Source organism: Ursus arctos, unplaced genomic scaffold (assembly GCF_023065955.2).
Source record: "Ursus arctos isolate Adak ecotype North America unplaced genomic scaffold, UrsArc2.0 scaffold_37, whole genome shotgun sequence".
Classification (NCBI taxonomy): domain Eukaryota; kingdom Metazoa; phylum Chordata; class Mammalia; order Carnivora; family Ursidae; genus Ursus; species Ursus arctos.
The window spans coordinates 9104479-9125609 of NW_026623053.1; the positions used below are offsets into that span (position 1 = coordinate 9104479).

The window sequence follows — 21131 nt, forward strand, 5'->3', positions numbered from 1 at the left end:
AGTCTTACCAGGCAGGTATTAGAATGTATGGCATTGGTGCATTCATTGCTTTAAAAATACTGGTTCGTGTCTAGCAGAAAATTGAGGAGACAGGATAATGGTGGATATAGTAAATATAAGTAACTTTGGGTTTCAATTACAAAAACAATAGAGCTGTTGTGAGAAATAAAGCAAGCAGTGCGTGTGTAACTGAACTAATGTGAGTTTGCTCCCTGCTAATATAGGTAGAGACTGCACCAGGTGGACTTGTCACACAAAGAAAACTTTATTTGCAGCAAATAAGGAGATAACAGGAATCTTTCAAAGCCATGACTCCTCAAGTGGGAGTGAGTGGGTTTCTTTCATTTAGAATTAGGATGAATATTCAGAAAGGGGAGCTTTGTCATCACATGTAAAGGTGGGCATAAGGTTGCACAGGCATACTTAGAAAACATGCCTATACATGCATCCCATGTTATGGTAATGAAGCTTATGTTCTTCCTAACATGGAGACTAACATTATAGCTGGGGGCCTGAAATGACTTCTTTTTCTGGGGACCCCTAACTCCTCCTGCTTACACATGAGTATTACACATAGCGTACTTTTATACAACACTGAAGAGTTATTGTCATATTTTGTTTTTACTGCAACATGCACATTTAAAGAAAGACACATAAATTAGGCTAAGCTGCAGGATTTTCAATTCTTATATTGCCTTATAAAAATACTGCATCTGTAAATGAGAGTCTATTGGGACAGGAATAAGTTGCTTGTTTTAGTTAAGGGAGAAATCTGCCATAGGAAGGGAGTTAGATGTATGATTTTGATTCCCTGCAGGATGGAAAAGATGATATCATTAGTATTAAAAACCCATCAACACCCAGCATGTTACTGAGGCTGTGGTTGGAAATGCTAAGTGATACTGACACACAAATGTTTTCAGGGTCATTTGCAGAAAGAGTGTAGAATCAAAACTAGACATTTTAGACTTGCTGAACAGAAAAACGAATTTGAAAAACAAAATAGTTGAGTTTGCATAGGAATAGTCCTATTTCAAGGTTACTGTTAGTTAAATGATTGACACCAACTCTACACCTTTTCCCTGTTAAATAACAGGAATTAAACTGAGTAAATTTTAAAGATCTAATTGGCTTTATAGAATGATTCATGAATCAGGCAGCATCCCCTCTAGCAAGTAGAAAAGAGTTCCAAAGGGCTACAAAAAGGGAAAGGTTTTAAAAGGTGGGACAAAGCAGTCATAAACCACCAAACAAACAAAAAGGATAATTTGGGGGCAGGTCCCCTTGGGGGACAAGAGGGTCTTCTTAGATTACATTCCTGGGGAAGAATGAAACTGCAGGTATGTTAGGTGTTTAGCCCCAGTTTGGTAATGTGGGTCTAGCACAAGTGACTCCATTTTAGGCCTCTGGTTTTCTTTTTAACATCCCACACGCACAACAGCACAGGAGAGACGTGAAGTATGTTAGCTGTTTACTCATTTAAAAGTTTAACCAATTGATTCCATAGAGATTCTGGTTTACAAGGTTAGAAAACCTTTCTACTCTAATTCTTATTTCCCAGAGTGACCACTATAAGATTAAGGTGAAGAAAGAGCAACATTGAAAAAGAAAGCATGGAATATCTGAGTAATAATTCCACTTTAATTAGACAAGTTTATATTTGAAACAAAATCCAATGGGAGAATCAATTTAGCTTACAACAGTTTATATTATTTTTAAGTTCATACATTTTAATTTTAACTCCTTTACAAAACATGCCAATAGTAGTTTAATTAATTTAATCCTAGATCTTTCAAAGGAAAGATTCTTAGATCAATATTTCCAATGCTTTGACTTAATATGTTAAAAATCTTACCCTGTACTTCTCTTTGCAGTTTTCCAGCCCTCAAACTATGAAGGAGAACAGAATTTGCCACACCAAATGTGTCTCTTTAGCATAAGAATTATTTTGAGCTGGTAATTTTTTTTAAAAAAACAGCAGACATGGGAGAAGTTCTAAAACCAAGATAGCCTTTGTAAGAGATATTTATACTTATAAGGGAAATTTCCATTTGTAAAGGTGTCTTCCTATCTGTTCCAGAAAGAGGGATATAATTCCTCAATAGAGAAGGCATGGACCAATGGAGAGGGTATAACAACCATACCCTTGTTTACTGTGCTTTGCCTGATAACTCCCATAACTGGCTCCCCTACCTCAAAAATCTACATGTCTTTAGAGGGAGATGGTATTTAAGGTAATGGATTGAGTTATTTTGGGAGTTACTCAGTTTTCTTGGGTGTCCCTCATGTAAACTTCTGTTAATTTTTCTCCTGTTAATTTGTGTTTTATTATAGGGTGGTCTCATCCACAAACCTAGATGAGTAGAGAGAACATTATTTTTCCTCCCTACAAATGCTTTAACTCTGCTTGTTATGCCTCATTCATGAGAAGAATAGGGAGCCTAAATAGAGCACATTCTGAAACTAACGGCCAATGCCATTGAGTGGCATGCATCACCCAAAAGTACAGAATCTTAACTTCCTTCCTTTTGTTCATTTCTTTGGAGATAACAATTGCAAGTATTTGCCAAGTAATTTAATAAGTCTTTAAAGTCTGAAACTGGGAATTTATCACTGTACTTAAGTTTCAAGGCATAAATAGTACTTACTTTGACAGTCACAAACTTTACAAATAAAAAGAAAAAAAGAAAGCTCTAAATAGCTCAGCAGTAAATTCATCAGCTTAGCTTCTCACTCTCCTTTTCTTTCCGAGCTAAGCCAGTAGAACAATTGTTGCTGCAACTCAAGCAGAAGTAAATGAAGGAAGTTGTTTTGTTTTTGTTGTTTTGTTTTTATTTCTGTCTTCTGTTGTCTACGAAAGTGGTTTTTTTGTTGTTGTTTTCTCAGTTGTTAATATGCACAGCAATCACCCAGGGATACTATTAAAATGTAGATTCTGAATCAGTAAATCTAGGCTGGAGGCCTGAGATTTTCATTTCTAATTAACTCTCAGGTTATGCTGATATTGCTGGGCTCAGATCACATTTTTAGTAACAAGTGTCTGCAATCTTAATTTCTTTCTTCTTCTCTTGATGTCATCCTAACATTATTGTTTGAGTTGTTCTCATTTGAGTTTTCTCAGAATTGGCCGTATATCTTGGTATTTATCTTTTTGCAGAAAAAATAATCTAGTTTGTATTTATTTATTTATTTCTAACCTAATTGTGGTATTAATGGAGAAGTGGAGAATACAATGCAAGACGATAGATGCTATGGGTAAACCTGCAAGTGGATGTAGTATGAGGGTTGGAGGAAGCTCTGTAATGGAACCAACATGAGGTTGCTCTTTGGTGAATCAGAAACTGCACCACATCAAGTTGCCACACAAAGAAAATTTTATTTGCAGTAGTTGAGGTCACACGGAATGCTTTTGAAAGCTGTGACTCCCCGAGCAAGAGTGAATGGATTCGTTTTATTTAGAGTTAGGATGAATATTTAGATAGGGAAGCCTTGACATCATATGTAGAGATAGGCATAAGGCCGCATATCCATCTTAAGGAAACACGCCTATACACACATTGTATGTTATGTAAATGAAGCTTGTCCTCCTCTTGAGTGGAGATTTTAGTGTTATAATGTGATAAAGGTAGTTGTTGATCATTCTAGAGGTCACTCCATGGTCCATCTGTGCAGGTGTTTGTCAGGGTTTAAGCTCAAACTGGTCTGGGTGGTCTGGGCCTGCTGGAAGTCTTGTCAGGGCAGTTGCTTTTGCTCAAAGGGTGGTTTCACTTTGCATCTTCCTGAATTAAGAGATAAACTGGAAAGAAAAGCATAAGGAAAAAGGTGGGACAGAGGTGGGTGAGTACAAGCATTTGGGTAGTAAAGGTCAGGTCTTGGGGTTTAGCTGGTGACAGCTCCACAGCAGAGTGCAGAATGGAGGGGCACTGCTGAGTTTCATCTCTCTCCCTCTGTATTTTGAAGACCAGATCAATAGAAATAGCTCTGGCTTCCATTCATTGAGCAGCTTCTGTATAACAGGTTCTACTTAACACTTTGAAAATATTTGTTTTAATTTTTTTTTTTTAATTTAGAAGTTTATTATCCCTGTTTTGCAGCTAAGAAAAAATCGTTCATCCCATTTGAAAGATGAGGTTTAATTAGTCTGTCAAAAGTTAAACACCTCTCAACTCAGTTTCTGAGGCCAACATTACCTGATTTCCAAAACCAGGTAAGAGAATACAAAAAAGAAAAAGAAAAAGAAAATTATAGACTAATATCTCTCATAAACCTATATGTAAAAATCATTAGAAATATTAGCAAATCAAATTCAATAATATAAGGAAAAAACATAACAACCAAATGAAGTGTATTCTACGTATGTAAGACTGGTTCAACATATGAAAATCAGTCAGTTTAATGTACCATATCAGTAGGATAAGGAGAAAAATCTCACAATCATATCAATTGATGCACAAAAAGTATTTGACAAAGCTAATACCGTTAAGGATAAAAATGATTGAACTGGAAAAAGAGAGACACTTCCTCAACTTGATAAATATATCTACAAACAAAATCTATAGCTATCATACTTAATGGTGAAAGACTGACTATCCCTCTAAGATTGTGAAGATTTCAATGATGTCCACTCTCACTGCTCTTATTCAACATAGTATTGCAAATTCTAGACTATGTCATACGGCAAAAAAGGGGAGAAAAGGGAAATAAAATCACATAGATTGGAAAGGAAGAAATACAACTATCCCTATTTACAGATGATATGATTACCTAGGTGGAAAATCTTGATTCTCCTAACATAACTAAAATTAGTAGGTTCAGCAAGACTGCTGAATCAACACACACACACACACACACACACACAAATTGTATTTTTTTTTTTTAACTCACAACCCTGAGATCAAGACCTGAGCTGAGATCAAGAGTTGAACACTTAACTGACTGAGCCACCCAGGCACCCCAATAAATCACATTTCTGTAGATTAGTAAGGAACATAATGAATCTGCATCAAAACTTTAGTACCATTTACAAATGTTCCAAAGAATATGAAATGCTTACATGTAAATCTAACAAAACATATACAAGGTCTGTATGCTGCAATTTACAAAATGTTGATGAAAGAAGTAAAAGAAGACCTGAGTAAATGGAAAGATATATCATGCTCATGGATTGGATGACTCAACATACATGTTGGGGAGAAAGAATTTACTCTGCCTTTAAAGGTCCTTCTAGCTGGACTAAGAATCAGATTGGCATGAGCTAGATTAACAGGAGAAAATAAAATTTAATAGCATACTTATGGGGAATCCACACAACATGGAAGTTTCAAAGACAGTGGCGCAACATGAAGCTTATATGAGCTGAGGAATGGGGTAGGGTCTAGGATACAAAGGGGAGAAAGACCATTAGCAGAAAGGTGGAAGATATTTGGAAAACAAATATTACCTTATTAGGCAGATAAGTTTCTTAGGTAAAGAGAAATCTCCGTTAAAAAGATCTCTTCCTGGTACAACCAGGCAGTTCAGGGAAAGGTAAAGAGCTTCTCTGAATCTGCGGGGATTTGATTACTTTTAGTTCAAGTAATATTCATCCCACAGTGCCCCAACTGGGGGCAGCCTTACCTTGGTCCCTACATAGGAAATATAAATTTAATGCAATCCCTATTAAATTCCCAGCAAGGTCTTTGGCAGCATAGATAGACATACTATAAATGTGTATGTAAAAGGAAAGACCCTGGAATACCCAAAGCAATTCTGAAAAAGAAAAAATGAAGTAGGAGAAATCACTCTTTCTAGTGTTAATAAGACTTACTCTGTAGTTATAGCAGTGATAGTATTACGGCATAGTGAAATAGACATTGTAATACAATTACAGAGAAAGTTACACAGACCAATGGAACAGAATAAAGTAACCAGAAATAGCTTCATATAAATATACTCAATTGATTTTTGACAAAGTTACAAAAGCATTCAATGGAGGAAAAATTGTGTTGGAGTAATTTCATATATAGGCATTTAAAAAAAAAAAGAGAGAACCTCTATGTAAATCTCACACCTTAATAAAACATTAGCTTAAAATAGATAACGGATTTAAATTTAAAATATAAAAGTGTAAGATTGTAGGGGGAAAAGAAAGAGAAAATCTTCAGGACATAGGACAGATGAAGAGTTGTCAAACTTGACACCATGAACACACCAATAAAGAAATATTAATAAATTGGGCCAAATCAAATTTAGGATATTGCTGTGCTGATGATCCTGTTAAGAGAATGAAAAGAAAAATCAGAGACTGGGTTAAACTATTTGCAAATTACATATCCAACAGAGGACATTTTTTTCTAGAATATATAAAGAACTCTCAAAAGTCAACATTTAAAAAGCAAATAATCCAACTAAAAAATAGGCAAAAGACATAACCATTTCACTGAAGAAAATCTACAGACATCGAATAAGGACATGAAAAAGTTTTTTCAACATTGTTAGCTACTGGGGAAATGCAATTAAAACCATAGTTGTAATCCAAACACTAAAATTAAAAAAAAAAATACTGATAACATCAAATGCAGGTAAGGATGTGGAAAAACTGGATCATTCATACATTGCTGGTGGGAATGTAAAATGGTACATGTAGCTTTAGAAAGTAGTTTAGTAGTTTCTTTTAAAACTAAAGATGGATACTATATAGGACTCAACAGTTGCATTCTTGGGTGTTTATCCCAGAAAAATGAAAACTTATAGCCACAGAAACTTGTACACAAATGTTCATAGCAGCTTCATTTGTAATGGGCCAAATTGAGAATTACTCAAATGTCCTTCATTGGGTGAATGGTTACACAGTCTGTGATATACCGGTACCATAAGATACTGCTCAGCCATTAAAGGAACAAGCTATTGATACATGTAACAACTTGGATGAACCGCAAAGAAATTTTGATGAGTGAAAAAAATGCAACCTCAAATCCAATCTTTATCTTTATCTCCATATATATTATATAGGTTTATTAAAAATCTACCCTGCGTATGATTCCATTTATATAATATTCTTTTTTTTTTTAAGATTTTATTTATTTATTTGACAGAGACAGCCAGCGAGAGAGGGAACACAAGCAGGGGGAGTAGGAGAGGAAGAAGCAGGCTCCCAGCGGAGGAGCCTGATGTGGGGCTCGATCCCAGAATGCCGGGATCACGCCCTGAGCCGGAGGCAGACGCTTAACAACTGCGCCACCCAGGCGCCCCCCATTTATAAAATATTCTTGAAGTAAAATAGTAGAGATGGATAAAAGATTAATAGTAGGCAGCGATTATGGGTGGAGTGATGGGGTGGGTTTGGTTATAAAGAGTGACATAAGGGAGCCCTAATTTATGGTACAATGCCCCATCTTGATTGTGGCAGTAGTTACATGAAAGTACACATATCGTGAAATCGCACAGAAATTCACACACACATATACACACATACAAATGAGTGCATGTATAACTGGTAAATGAATTGTACCGATGATAATTGCCTGATTTTGATATTGATGTAGTTTTGGAATATAGGTGAGGTTCAGTGGGGTGGAGTCCAGAGCCAGGACAAAGAAAGAATTCTTGAGATGTCTTTGGTGCAAAATGGTGGTTTATTAAAGCACAGGGACAGGACCCATGGGCAGAAAGAGCTGCTGTCCCCTGGGTAGTGAGGCATGGCTGAATATATATTATGGGGTTAGGGGAGGTAAGGAAAAAGGAGGTTTCAAAAGAACTTCGATATGCTAAAGAGAACCTACAAGATACCCGAGGCCTTGCCAAGTGTCAGGCTGAGGTGGTTTTTCCCCTCTAGCAAGGCATTAACATTAAGATAGTTGGGAGATTCCTGGAAGAGTGTCACACATTGTCCGACCCAGGCTTGGGGGTGGGGGAGGTTGCAGGGTGTCAGCACAGGATTTGTCTTTGGCCAGCCTTCTGCTCCCTCATCAATTTTGTGCTTTGTTATACAAAATGTCAAAATTGGGGAAGGCTGGATACCTGGTGAACTGGACCTCCCTTTACATTCCTCAACTTTTGTGAGCCTATAATTATTTAAAAATAAACATTTAAAAAAATGTCAGTTTTCAGTTAAAATCCTACTTATCTTGAAGGACATATTACTGACTTTCCAGCCTCTCCAGAACACAGTTCTTATCCCTTGTTCCATATTATATTATTCTAAAATCTAACAAGTGATATTTTGGGGTGAAGGTAGGAAGACAAAGCCAGGTTATAAAAGTTAGTATTAGATACAAGAATTCCATGACTTCGGATATATACAGATCTACTATTTGGGAAACCCTATCTTATGTGAAAAGTTGGATTTGTAACCTCAGTAAAACACCTATTTCTCTTTTCTTTTCTGATTCACGTTTTCTGTGCTCACCAAAGTCTAAATTGTGTTGAAATAGAATTCTAGGGGAAAACCTCCCATGTAGCTATTTGCTATCTTCTTTCTTATGGGTGTTACTCTACCGTCCTGAAAGGCTTTTAAAATACAGCACTATTTTTCTGATTCTGATTTTAAGCAATAATTATTGCAAAGATATTTCTCTGGCTTAGTTTCAGTTATTTTCCATTCTAAAATGCTTAAAGTTAGTTCTTCCTCCCTAAGTGAATTCTTTCCAAATTGCTAGTTCTGTTTTTTCCCCCTTCTCTCTGTTTTAAGCATATAGAATCACATCTGCTTAACTCAGGGCTTGTTGAGATTTCATGGGGATTTGGGGAGTAGGAGGCATCTTGGCATGGAGATCATTATTACTTTTTGATCCGCCTCCAGTAAGCATTCTGACAATTCCTCCCACACCTTCTACTAAAAGTTTTCTCCTCAGGCTAATTGACTGTTAATGGAAGATAAGTAAGGCATTTATACATCCGTACCTCCTCAGTATACATGATTTATGTCACCCTCTTAAAAAACAAGATTTAAGCAGCAGTCGCCTGTTTTTTTCTCTGCCACATCAGAAACTGGGTTTGTGGGGTGGATCAGGAGACAGATTTTATTTTCTACTTGAGTACTTTCAGGTCCAATCGTGAGCTACTAAAGTTGAAGGTATAGGGATATAAAAAGGGCCATTTTTTATGTAACTGATATATATTTTGGTATTGTTTGAAAAATATTAAATTTTCATTTGAAAACAGTCTTAGCAACATAAATATTTTCTTTTCTGTGAAAATTTACTTGTGGATTAAGAGTTTGGTAGATTAGAAGTCTATAGGTATAGCATCTAATCTCTGACTAGCTTTTGACCTCTTCAACACAACAACAATTTTAAAGTTACAAATTACACTCTTTAGTTTTCCTGGCTAAATAAATACAAATAAAGTCATTTAATTAGCCTTCTTTCAGACTTGTTTTGGAAACAGCTAGTCGTTTTTGAAAAATGCAGTAGGATCTGTGGAAGAGATTGTGTTCTGACTCTATCATGTTCACAATTACCTCACCAATGGAGATTGAATGGCTCCCCAAGAGAAATACATTCTATGCACAGTTATCTGAGACAGTTGTTTGAAAACAACCCTTTATGAAGTACAAATATTTCAGTTAATTCCAGGAAGTGGGTCTGTTATCCTGTAAATTCTCTCGAAGCTAGTCCTTCTCCTAAATTATACTGTTACTGTTCAAACATCAGTCATCTCTTACAATAATGTGCCCTTCCTAATTTCCCAAAATGCAGGTTGTAGTCTTCATTATCCCCAATTAACTTTCTCAAATGCAGATCTTACTATGATACTCTCTTTAAAAATATCTCATTATGTTTCAGCATTGCTGACTAGGCCATGGATTGCATCTTTACTTTGGATTGCTCAAAAATTACTTGACAATGTGTGAACTGTATGTGAAATCAGAGTGTAAATAATTGCACTTATTCCTTGAATGGAAATTTTACTTAAGCATTAGGTAAACTTTTTAAATACAAAATACTGATTTATTATAGACTAGCATGAAATGCCATATGAATTTTATGATAAAATATGAAACCTCAAGGAAATGTCATCCTTGTAAAATCAATCTTTGGATTTTGTGTTCAAACTCCATAGGATATAATTCTCTTAACAATTAGACACCAACTGACACCGTATCCTGCAACTCCGTACTATTGACATTCTTATGAGATATCTCTTGTGGACCACTATTCCCAAAACTGCCTATGCTCTTCATGCACCTTTTAATTTTTTCATGGTGTCCTCTCTGCCTAGAATACCATTTTCCAGTTTCTCTGAATTATGAATGCTATTCACCCTTAAAGTGTACAAACTTATTTGAACAACATAAATATATTATTCCTTCCTCTGCATCTAAAAAAATATTTCACATAAATCTATTCAAGTATATATTATATTGTATTATGCTTATTTATGTATTTGTTACTTTGACCAGTTATGAAAGCCTTGAAGTAAAAATATATGTCTTATTATTTTTTGTTTGTTTCTGCAGTGTTTTATAATATGGCCACAAATCAAATACTTTGACACTCCTCCCTCCAAAGAGTAAGTTTAGATCCCCTTTCCTTGAGTGTGGGCTGTACTTTATGACTCTCTTTTAACAACTAAAATGTAGTAGAAATTATGGAGTATAACTTCGAAGACTATATCATAATCAATACAAATACCTGGCAGTGTTTCATCATGCTGCCATGACATAGATGTAAAATCTCATTGGAACCGGACAGTGGATAAAACTGGTAGGATTTGGAAAAGAAAAGTAATGAAAGTTTTTACAAGCCTTGAAGAAACTCTGTGTAAAAGAATGGTGACAGTGTAGGGAGCTGTGCATGATGGCTGAAAATAAAGTTATCAATATCTTAGTGGAACCTAGAGGAAAGGGGATCTTTGGTGTAGTAGTAAAAACGTAAGTAATAGTGATGCCTGCAAAAACATGGAAAGTAGAGAATGTACCTAATGACCTGGGAGATCTAGCTATGGTGCTTTCTAGACTAAATGTGAAGAGGCCATCTGATTTCTTCTTGATATTCATGGTAAAATGTAAGAATAGAGAGACAAACTTTATTAAGTATTGTTAAATATGAAGGAGCAAGGATTTTACTGCTTTGAAAATTCTCGACCACTTCAGATAGCAAACATACTGAGAAAACATGCTCTACAAATGAAATCAAAGTTAGGACTATAAAATCTTTGTTAAGACTTCATAAAACTCTAAGGTGATGCCTCGGGGTACTATTCAGTAAAAAAAAAAAAAAAAAAAAGGTGCTCTAAAAATTTTAAGAGTACGCCTCACAGATCCTTTAACTCAAGTGACAGAGGTGCTAAGAAGCTTAAGGATAATGCCCATTAGCTTAAGTATAAAGTTAAAAAAAAAGTATATATTAAAGAGATTCGTCAGTTTGACTTTTGGTACATTAAGATCAACGGAAGATCCAGGCGGTTTTAAAAGAATTATATTTGTGGAAACAATGCCAGCTTAAAATGAAAGGGACAGTCTAAACTAGAGGTGATTTTACCATTGTAATTTTGAGCCTCAGAGTTCTAGCATGATTGGGTGTTGTAAAGTCATCCCAGCAACCATATGAAGTCCACATTTTGAGGAATTGAGATCTCCTACTAATAGCCAGTGAGAAATTAATGTCCCTAGTCAAGGTATATGATTGAGCCAAATTGGTAGTGCATCATTTAGTCTTGTCAAATCTTAAACTGACTGAAGCTCCAGCTAATATTTTGACTCTAACCTCATGAGAGACCCCAAACCAGAACTACCCAGTAAGTTACTCTTATATTTCTGACTCTCAGAAATACTGATATAATAAATATTTGTCTTTGTATGCCTTAAATTTGTGTGAATTTGTTACACAGCAAGAGTTAACTAACAATTTTTTTTTTCATCTACTATATAGCTTGGTGTGTAGTTGTCACTTATCTAATATTTACTGGGAGAGGAAAGCAGAGAAAAGATGAAGACATTGTGGGTAGAATACAAAATAGAAAAGGTGTCTTAAGAAATCATGATATTAAATGGCCTCAAAATTCTCTCAATGAAAATTCTGATCATGATATATGTTAAAAGTCGTTTGGCTTTAAATGTAAAAAATGTTTGAATTTACATTGACAAATCTAGACAAAGGTGGTGGGCACTGATATTTATTGACTTTTTCTGCACGTCAGATAGGCAGTCTATTTTGATCTTAAGATTTGTCATTTAATCTTAGCAAAAATTCTGGGAGGTAGGTATTATCACCAATTTATAGATGAGGAAACAGCCTGAAAGATATGAAATAATGTGTCCACAGTGATAAATCAAGTAAGTGCAGAGGCTGAATCTGATCAAACTTCTATCAGATTCCAATTTTTCTAATGTTTTTGCTATACTGTGAAATATATATTATTAAAGATGCTGAACTATAATAATTCAGCTTACTGGTTCTAGAATAGTAGGAGATATTTATTTTTCATGTATTATTAATTCAAGTTATTTGCTAAGAAGTTAAAATTACTAGCAGAATATTTAGGGACATTCTGGAGTCAACTATGTTTACTGATATATTAGATCTGCTTGAGGAGACAAAAAATATAAAAGTGTGGGGGCTCAATATAAGTAGGCCTAGGAATATGTTTTTGATAATCTCTATAGAAAAGAACAGAAAAATTATTCTAGACATTAAACATACACAATCCTAACTTTCCTTCTTTTCAGTCTCATGTTAGCTTTTCAACTTTGTTCTCTCCTTTCTTTTTTCTTCTTTATGAAAACATTTATTGTCTCTTGAATGTTTAATATTTTAATAACAAATTCATCATATAACTAAGAAGTAGAAGAATTAGATCATAGATTGAATAGAATTCTGAGATCATTTACTGAAAATAACACTGACTGTTGTCTACAATGATACTGGAAATAAAAGGTTGAATTGGTTGTAATGCACATATGAAACAAAGAAAATAGTTCATATTAATGCAGGACACAGAAGACATCAGAGTAAGTGGGCTATCTCTCACTGTGGATATTGAATAGTTTATGAGGACTATAAAGTATAAAAAACGTGCAGGTGCCTGCTCGGCTCAGTCAAGAAAACATGCGAATCATAGAAATGAAAGTCAGCATGGGGCAATTAGGTGACTTGTTGACCAAAGCAGGTCATCCCTGTTGAAGAGATACGCGATAAAAGAGATGAGATAACCAAGAGCCTTTCAAATCAGGTTAATCTGGTCCAATCCACTGCTACCGTTTGCAAAAGGCAGACTACAGCAAGAGGGATTATTTAGGATCCTATTGCAGTATTCTGGAAAAGATAACTAAAAACCAGAATTTAGACGTTTTGTTAGGAAGTAATAAGAACTGATGAATCTGACCAGTATTGAAAAAGAAACTACAGAAAATCTGGTAAATAAAATACTGAAACAAAAGATAACGTCAGTGTATACAGCTTAAATAGCTTACAGAATGACACCACTCCCCACAGTCTTTGGGAAGCTGGAATGATGAATTGTTTTGACAGTAATATTAGCATTATTTGGAATAGACTAACTATTATAATAATTACAAAAATCTTTTAAGTAAAACTTTCTTTTACAGATCTAAAGTATAATATTCCTGGTCTAGGGTTTCTCCAGAGCAGTTCTACTCTACCTGGTGACTCAGGAATTTAGGTTTCTTTGTCATGTGATTTCTTCAAATTTAAGGCCTTAGAGTCCTTTCCTTCCTGCTGCATAGATGGGTAAAAAGAAATAACATGAGTGTTTGTATGGGAAAGTTTATGGCGAGGCATCCATATGGCATAAATCATTTCAACTATTCTACTAGACAATCAGAAGATCAGAAAGTAGGGCATCAATCAGAAGGTTCCAATTACATACCTACATGTGTGGGAGCTGGGAAATGTAGTGTGCTCAGGAAGAATAGGAAATAAGATATTGGTAAACATGAGTAGTCTCAGAGGTGCCAAAAGGAAATGTTTTAAAGGAGGCACACAAAGGGGTAGAAGGCTGTAATTGGGACTTCAGGTACAGGGCAACAGTAATACATTTCTTGTTTATCTTAGATTATATTTGAAAATATTTGTATTTATGAGACTTTATAAACTAATTAACAATTTATAAATCAAACCGAAGATAGAAAATCACTTATTTAGGTTGTGACCACAAATCTTTAATAAATGATTATTCTTGTTCAATTATTATGTTCCTATCCATTTCTTGCCTTGCCCTGATAATATTCACTTTTAAATGTAAAGGTTCTTCAAAATTCACTGTTTTGTCTTACTTGATTCGAGTTTCTCCTACATTCAGTCCTGCAGTATATGCCACAAAATTTATGTCCAATAAATTTATTTTTCTATATTCCTGCATGCTTTCAAAAATCTCTAAACAAATACTGAATTTATCTGTAACTTTTTGATTTAAGTACAGTCTCGGAATATTGTATACATTTGCTCATTCACTCAAAAGCGTAATCATTTTACTGTCTGGAACTTTTTCAGTTGGTGGGTTTTTGTTTTGTGTATGTGTCTGAACTTTACAAATTTATTTTACAAGTTCAAAAAGTTCTTTTAGGTCACCCAAGTAATTGCTGATTATGTGATCCTGGCCAGTGGGATTGTGAAAGCGTGTTGATAATATCAAAACAAGAAAGATAATCACTTCTATTCACAGAGCCCTGAAAATGTTACTTTGTCCTTCTCTTGACATTCTCTATGACTGCTCTGACTCCATGGTTTGCACTTGAGCTGCTCTCACTGTGGAGAGAACCTTGGATTCCCTTAAGTCTAATAAAGTCCAATTAAGGACTGCTAGTTTCTGAGCTGCATACCCTAAGGACACATGTTAATGATGAGTTTAAAATGGTGTCCTATTACAGGCTTATAGAGTGCCAGCCACCTTAGCACTTCATTTTTAAAATGAGTGATAATTGGTAAGACTTTAGCATTCCTATTTAAAAGATAAGGAAGTACAGATTCAGAGAACTTCAGGGACTTGATCAAGGTTACCCAGACAAGTCACATGTACAGCTTCTTAGATTCTAAGTAGATTAAATAATTGAATAACAGAGCTAAAATCTATTTCACCATGGCCCACGTTTTTTTTTTTTTTTTTAATGTGTGTGTGTGTGTGTGTGTGTGTGTGTGTCTGTGTGTTTGGATTTTGGAAAGAGGATGCTTCCATTTTTGCCTTCATTTTTAAAGATCTGTCCAGATTTTTATGGAATGGAATTAACCAGAATACTAACAGAAATTCCTTTCGGTGCTATGGAAGAGTGCACCCAAATTTTGGGCCTAGTGTTATGATTTGCAGCTATCATAAAGATTGTTCTTCATGAATCTTAAGAATTGCAAGATTACCCAGGAAAAAGAGTGAAACTATATGGTCACCATCACCCCATTCTTGAAAATGACATTTGCAGCTTGCACATTTGACACCTCATGCTTTCTCCGAAACCCTGTCTCTACGGGGCCTTTTTCATGTGTGTAATAATTCACAAGTGGGCCCCAAATTAGAACAGCTGTCCATCTCAGTGTCCCAGGCTACTAATCCTCCATTAGCATAATTCTCTAAGCATAGAAAGAAAATGCCCTGGAAAATATCCTGGTGATTGTATTTTGCCTTATACAACCTGAACTTAGGTATCATTTGAATAGATACCCTAAGATTATATAGGAAACACCTAAATGTCACAAGCTGACTTCCATAGATTCAAAGCATTAAGGGATAGAAAGAGATTTTAAAGTGTATATAGCAAAACTATTAACTTACGTATACAGTTTTTATTTAAAGTATGAAAAGTCAGGGGCCCGTGGGTAGTGCAGCCAGTTAGTTGTGCTACTCTTGGTTTTGGCTCAGGTCATGATCATACGGTGGGGAGATCGAGCCCTACTTCAGGCAGGTCATGATCATATGGGGATGAGATCGAGCTTGGCATCAGGCTCCATGCTCAGCTCATAGTCTGCTTTGAGATTCTCTCTCCCTCTCCCGCTGCCTCCCCCACCCCTGCTCCTTCTCTCTTTCTCTCTAAAATAAATACATAATTTTTTTTAAAAAGTATGGAAAGTCAGTTAGACTCCTAGCTTTTGAATGAGAGAACATCCTAAATAATACAACATTCGTAAATAAAAATATCATAAAGAATACTATTATTTTTATGTGAAAGAAATGGGAAGGAGTGTATGTGTGATGATAATACGGTAATTGGAAGGGGCACTCTCCAAAGAAATGAAAAAAAGAGGGGCCTCTGGGTGGCTCAGTCGTTAAGCGTCTGCCTTTGGCTCAGGGCGTGATCCCAGAGTCCTGGGATCGAGTCCCACATCAGGCTTCTCTGCTGGGAGCCTTCTTCTTCCTCTCCCACTCCCCCTGCCTGTGTTCCCTCTCTTGCTGGCTGGCTCTCTCTCTCTCTCTCTCTCTCTCTGTCAAATAAATAAATAAATAAATAAATAAATAAATAAATAAATAAGAAACAAAGATAATCCAAAAACATCACAATGAGAAATGAAACAGTGCACCAGAAATTGGAATGGGACATTACTTTAATACACACACAAGCACACACCCCAACTCCAAAATGAATTTACATAATAGCATCTATGCTTAAGTGTATAAAAAGTTCTCTAATTCCTATCTGTGCCCAGGTTAACCTTGAAGATGGAGTAGGGTCAGATAAAGATAGTTCTTAGTGGCATTAGCTTCCAGGGATCCATGAGGATTTTCAGTAAGTATTCTTCATTTTGGGTTCATAGTTATAGGTCACAGATACATGCTTCCCAGAAATATCTTAACAGTTTGGCTGAGAAAGAGATAGTTTGGCAGGTTTTCTCTTTGGGGCATGAAATATTTAGAACATTTCTAAAAGTGCTGTGAAAATTTGAATTTCACTCCATTTTCATATATATTTCTGTCCGTTATCTCCTTCATCACAAAATTATAGCAAAGATGGAGGCAGAAGGAAATTACTTTGCAATCCAAGTCATACGGTAAGTACTAGAGCTTAGTCAAGAAGCATCAATAAGATAAGTACCCACGAATAGTCTCTTAAGTATATTATTCTTTCATGGAATTGCTGTTGTTGTTTTTTTCCCCCTAAGACTAGTGATGACGTTTTTCTACATCCTATAAATCCCACAGTGCCACATCCAAAACTGTGTTCACTTGTTTGTTCAATAAGTAGATCAACAGTGAGGTTTGTCAATTCCCTGATACAATAGTTCCACCAGCTGCTTTGAGGTTGCAGAGCAATAATGGTAAGATCTCAGAATCATACCTCTGGCTGACTTCCACATAGGGATGAACAGTAGATCCTAACAAATTTTAAGTAGCTCTAATACGATTACTATATAATTTTGGGGACAGCTGCTGGTGATTTTGAAATTCTTAATTCTGTGATAATAACTCTTCCATTTGGTGTTTTCTAGATACAATTGGAATACATTTATAAAAGAGACTTAAAAAGGTAAGAAATTAAAGAAACTTGTGCTGTGTTTTTATCCACATTAAATTTCAATGATTCTTGGAATAAATACGCATTTTTTTAGGCTTTTCCTTATTACTCAGCTCTTTTTAAGGAATATTCCCTAGAGCAATAATAATCTTAGAGATGCTTCTTTTGCTATTTTCGTGTTACTTTATAAGAGATATTTGATGAAAGTAAGAAATTGCAATTATTCATTTTAGGGTTTCACCCTGGGAAGTATTTAGTGTCATAATGATACTAGAAACTATATTGTTCAATTTTGACAAGAATTAATATTCTCACATGTTCATGGTTTACTTACCTGGTACTGGTAAAGTATCTTCTGTTAGACACAATGCATATGATTGTTTATTCCTATTTAGAATCTCTATGAGCTTCCACAATTTATTGATCAAGATGTTTTCATAATGATCAGTTTCCAGAAGACATCAATGCTAAGGTTTAGCTCTTCACATTAAAAATTCAGGAGAAAAATCCACAACATTACATTTAGAACGATGGCACTTTAAGCCTGTCATTCTAATATAGCAGGAGTGCTGCCTGAGTCTTTGAAAAGCAAGCAATACTGAGAAACTAGGTATGGTTTAGGGGTTAAATTAAGTATTTAAAAATAAGGATAAAGAGGAGAGGGTCTTTGTCTCCGACTCTCTGTTGCTTCATGGATTTGGTTTCTGTTTTATGCCATGCAGTCTTTATCGTTGCAGTCAGTGAACAGGATTCGTGTATTTAAGTGTTTCTACTATTATCCAACAAAACTGTGCAGTGCTTCAGGAGGTTAGATGAGTCTGATTTCTATTTTGGTGGGTACTATTGTACTAACAAGATGTCTAGTTCGGGCAGGGTATGTTTACAAGACCTACCACAATGACCATTAAATTCATTCCAGAGTAGAGCAAATTTATTTATCCTGAAATTTATTTGCTCATGTGAAAATGCTCTATATCTTTTCCAGTTTGGTGCTAGGTGGTTACGTTAGTCTTTTTTTCTGCTACAGTGAGATCAGTTTCAATAGTTGGCATGAGATAAAGGATTTGAATATTTAGTAATTATGAGAATCCCCACATGATCGTTCTCTACTTACTCCACCTCATTGTCTTGGGTTTTGTTTGTTGCTCTGTGCATGGTATTTTTTCCAAAAGACAATGTCAGAACAGGATTATTCCTCACTCTCTCTTATTCTCTTGAGTGTGAGTCACAATATAACAGAACTAATAATCTATTACCTTTTTCTAACAATTAGAAAAATATCTCTGATAAGCCCCCATCCATCTCTGCTCCCTCTCCCTCCTTCCTCACCAAGGATATATTACAGCAATTGGAAAAAACAGTTTGTCTCCTTGAAAGCAGAGGACAAACAAGGATACTAGCTCCTATATTCCTATCTTTTTAGCTTACAACTGGATAGGAATGATGAAATAAAGAAGATAAAAAGCAATATATGTGTGTTTACACCCTAATATGAAATAATACTTTACCAAGTGATAAAGTGGCTTTTTTCCTGAAAAGGTCACTTTGTTTCCATACCTGTTGTCTTATTTATTGGAAACAGAGGCACCGACTGATAAGGAACAGACTCAAAAGTGTGCATATGTCAGTGACAAAAGAGGGATTCAAATATTTGGACTTTCACTTGCTTGTCTCGACACTCAGCCATTTTGTCTCCTAATATGTATTTCTTCACAATCCAGGAAAACAAGTAATGTCTTCAGTGAGCTAGTAGTTTAAGAAGTTAATAAAGGTCTAAAGAGGCTAACTGCAGTAGTGGCACAGAATAGAATATCTAACTTAACCTTTTGTTGGCATATTTCCAAAGGCAGAGATACGCTTTATAAACTAGAACAACTGTGCATACAAAGGAATGACTTTAATTCATCTTGCTGCAGATGCGAATATAATCCTCCGATATTTCCATATCTGTATTTTTTCTCTAGTTATAAACTCAGCTTTAAAATCTCATTACAGTGAAATATTAAAATATATTGACCGTATATATGAGATGTATGTATTTGATTATCAAAACTATGCACCTGAAAATGACCGTATTTGAGTGATGGAATTAATGTAATGATTTCTTCTGAGAAAAACATGAAGGTATATTTAGAGCTATGTAAGTTTAAATTTCAAGATTAGAAGCAAACTTAGGATCTAATATAAACATTTCATTTTACAAAAGAGAAAAATAAGGTCCAGAAAATGCAATGTTACTGAAGATTGTATCACATCCATCCATCCATCCATCCATCCATCTGTCAGTGTCTGTCTATCATAGAAGTAATTTAAATAGAAATTAGTTAAGTATTGCATCTGTATTTTAAAGGCAAGGAGACCTGAGCTTCTGAGAAGACCTGATAAATAGTGGTGTGAAAATCTCCCATTCAATACTATTTTGGAGGGGATTTCTTCTGGAAAATGTTTTTCTTTGTAAGTAGATGGATACACAAGGGTTTTAACCTCTCCTTTTCTGTGCAATCATGAGTGCATATATGTGTTTGTATGGATAGATAGATAGCATATATTAGAGTCTTGAAGGAAAAAGCATTCTAATTAGGTATTGAGGAGTAAATAGATGATTCCAGGTGGAATAATAAAGAGAAGAAATGTGAACATGAGGCACTGGTATGCACAAAGACACAAACATATAAAAACACTAGTCTATTCAAGGTATTCAAAACAAAAGTTATTGCTTGAAATGTCAGGTGTAAGTAAAAGCTAATGAGATTGAAGAAGTCGTTTAAAGACAGATAATAAAGGGTCTTTTATAAGAAATGATACATTTGAAATTTATAGCCCACAATGCCTTTATGCAGGGGAGTTAGATTTGGTGTGTTTTTTTTTTTTTAAGACTTTATTTATTTATTTGTTTGTCAGAGAAAGAGAGCACAAGCAAGGAGAGCAGCAGGCAGAGAGAGAAGTAGGCTCTCCACTGAGCAAGGAGCCCAATTCAGGGCTCAATCCCAGAACCCTGGGATCATGACCTGAGCTGAAGGCAATTACTTAACCGACTGAGCCACCCATGCGCCCCTAGATTAGGTTTTTAACAAAGATTATTCTAGCAGCAGTGAGAGGAAAGACCAGAAAGGGGAAATATTGACAATAGGAAGTCCAAAAACAAGGTTGCTATAATGATTCAGAAAAGAAATGAGAATCTGAACAAAGGCAGTAGCAGTAGGGATAGAGAGGGTTAAATAGAAATGAGATGTTTTAATGCTTGAATGTATAAAACTGCTGATGTTATGTCCTCTGTGAAAAGCATAGAAGCATCAAAGATGACACCATCATGTCTAGATGGCCATCTGAACACCAATAACTGAGACAATAAATAGAGGAGAAACAGATTGGAATGAGTATGAAGATACTGAATACTATACTTGATTTGTTATGCTTTGATTGCAAGAGGTTTATTGAATTGGAGATGTCCACATAAGTGACTGGGTTGGGAACTCAGGAGAGAGAACAAAAGAGGAGATGAAGATCTGACAGTCAACAGTTATGTTTTGGTAGAAGTAATCTTATGAAATTATCCCAGGGAATGTATATAGACAAATATAAGTGGGCCGAGGATAAAATCTCAGAGAATACTAAAATGTTGTAATGAATTTTGAAAGTGGAGCCAATAAATTAAATAGAAATAGTATTTTCAGTTGTACAGGAAGTAAACTAGACAAACCTGATGCCTAGGATCAATAGAAGGAGAGAATTTTAAAAGTTAAAGTGGTAAACA

The 21131-nt window shown here is 35.3% G+C and overlaps 1 long non-coding RNA gene across 1 annotated transcript in view; it reads left to right on the forward strand.

Annotated features, from left to right (window-relative positions):
• Positions 1-21131, forward strand: part of LOC113266082 (uncharacterized) — a 634890-nt gene that overhangs the window by 582752 nt on the left and 31007 nt on the right. Inside the window, exons 18-20 of the long non-coding RNA XR_008957174.1 lie at positions 10439-10491; positions 16868-16913; positions 17352-17389. This is a non-coding gene — a long non-coding RNA (uncharacterized LOC113266082). The remainder of the gene's footprint in view (positions 1-10438; positions 10492-16867; positions 16914-17351; positions 17390-21131) is intronic.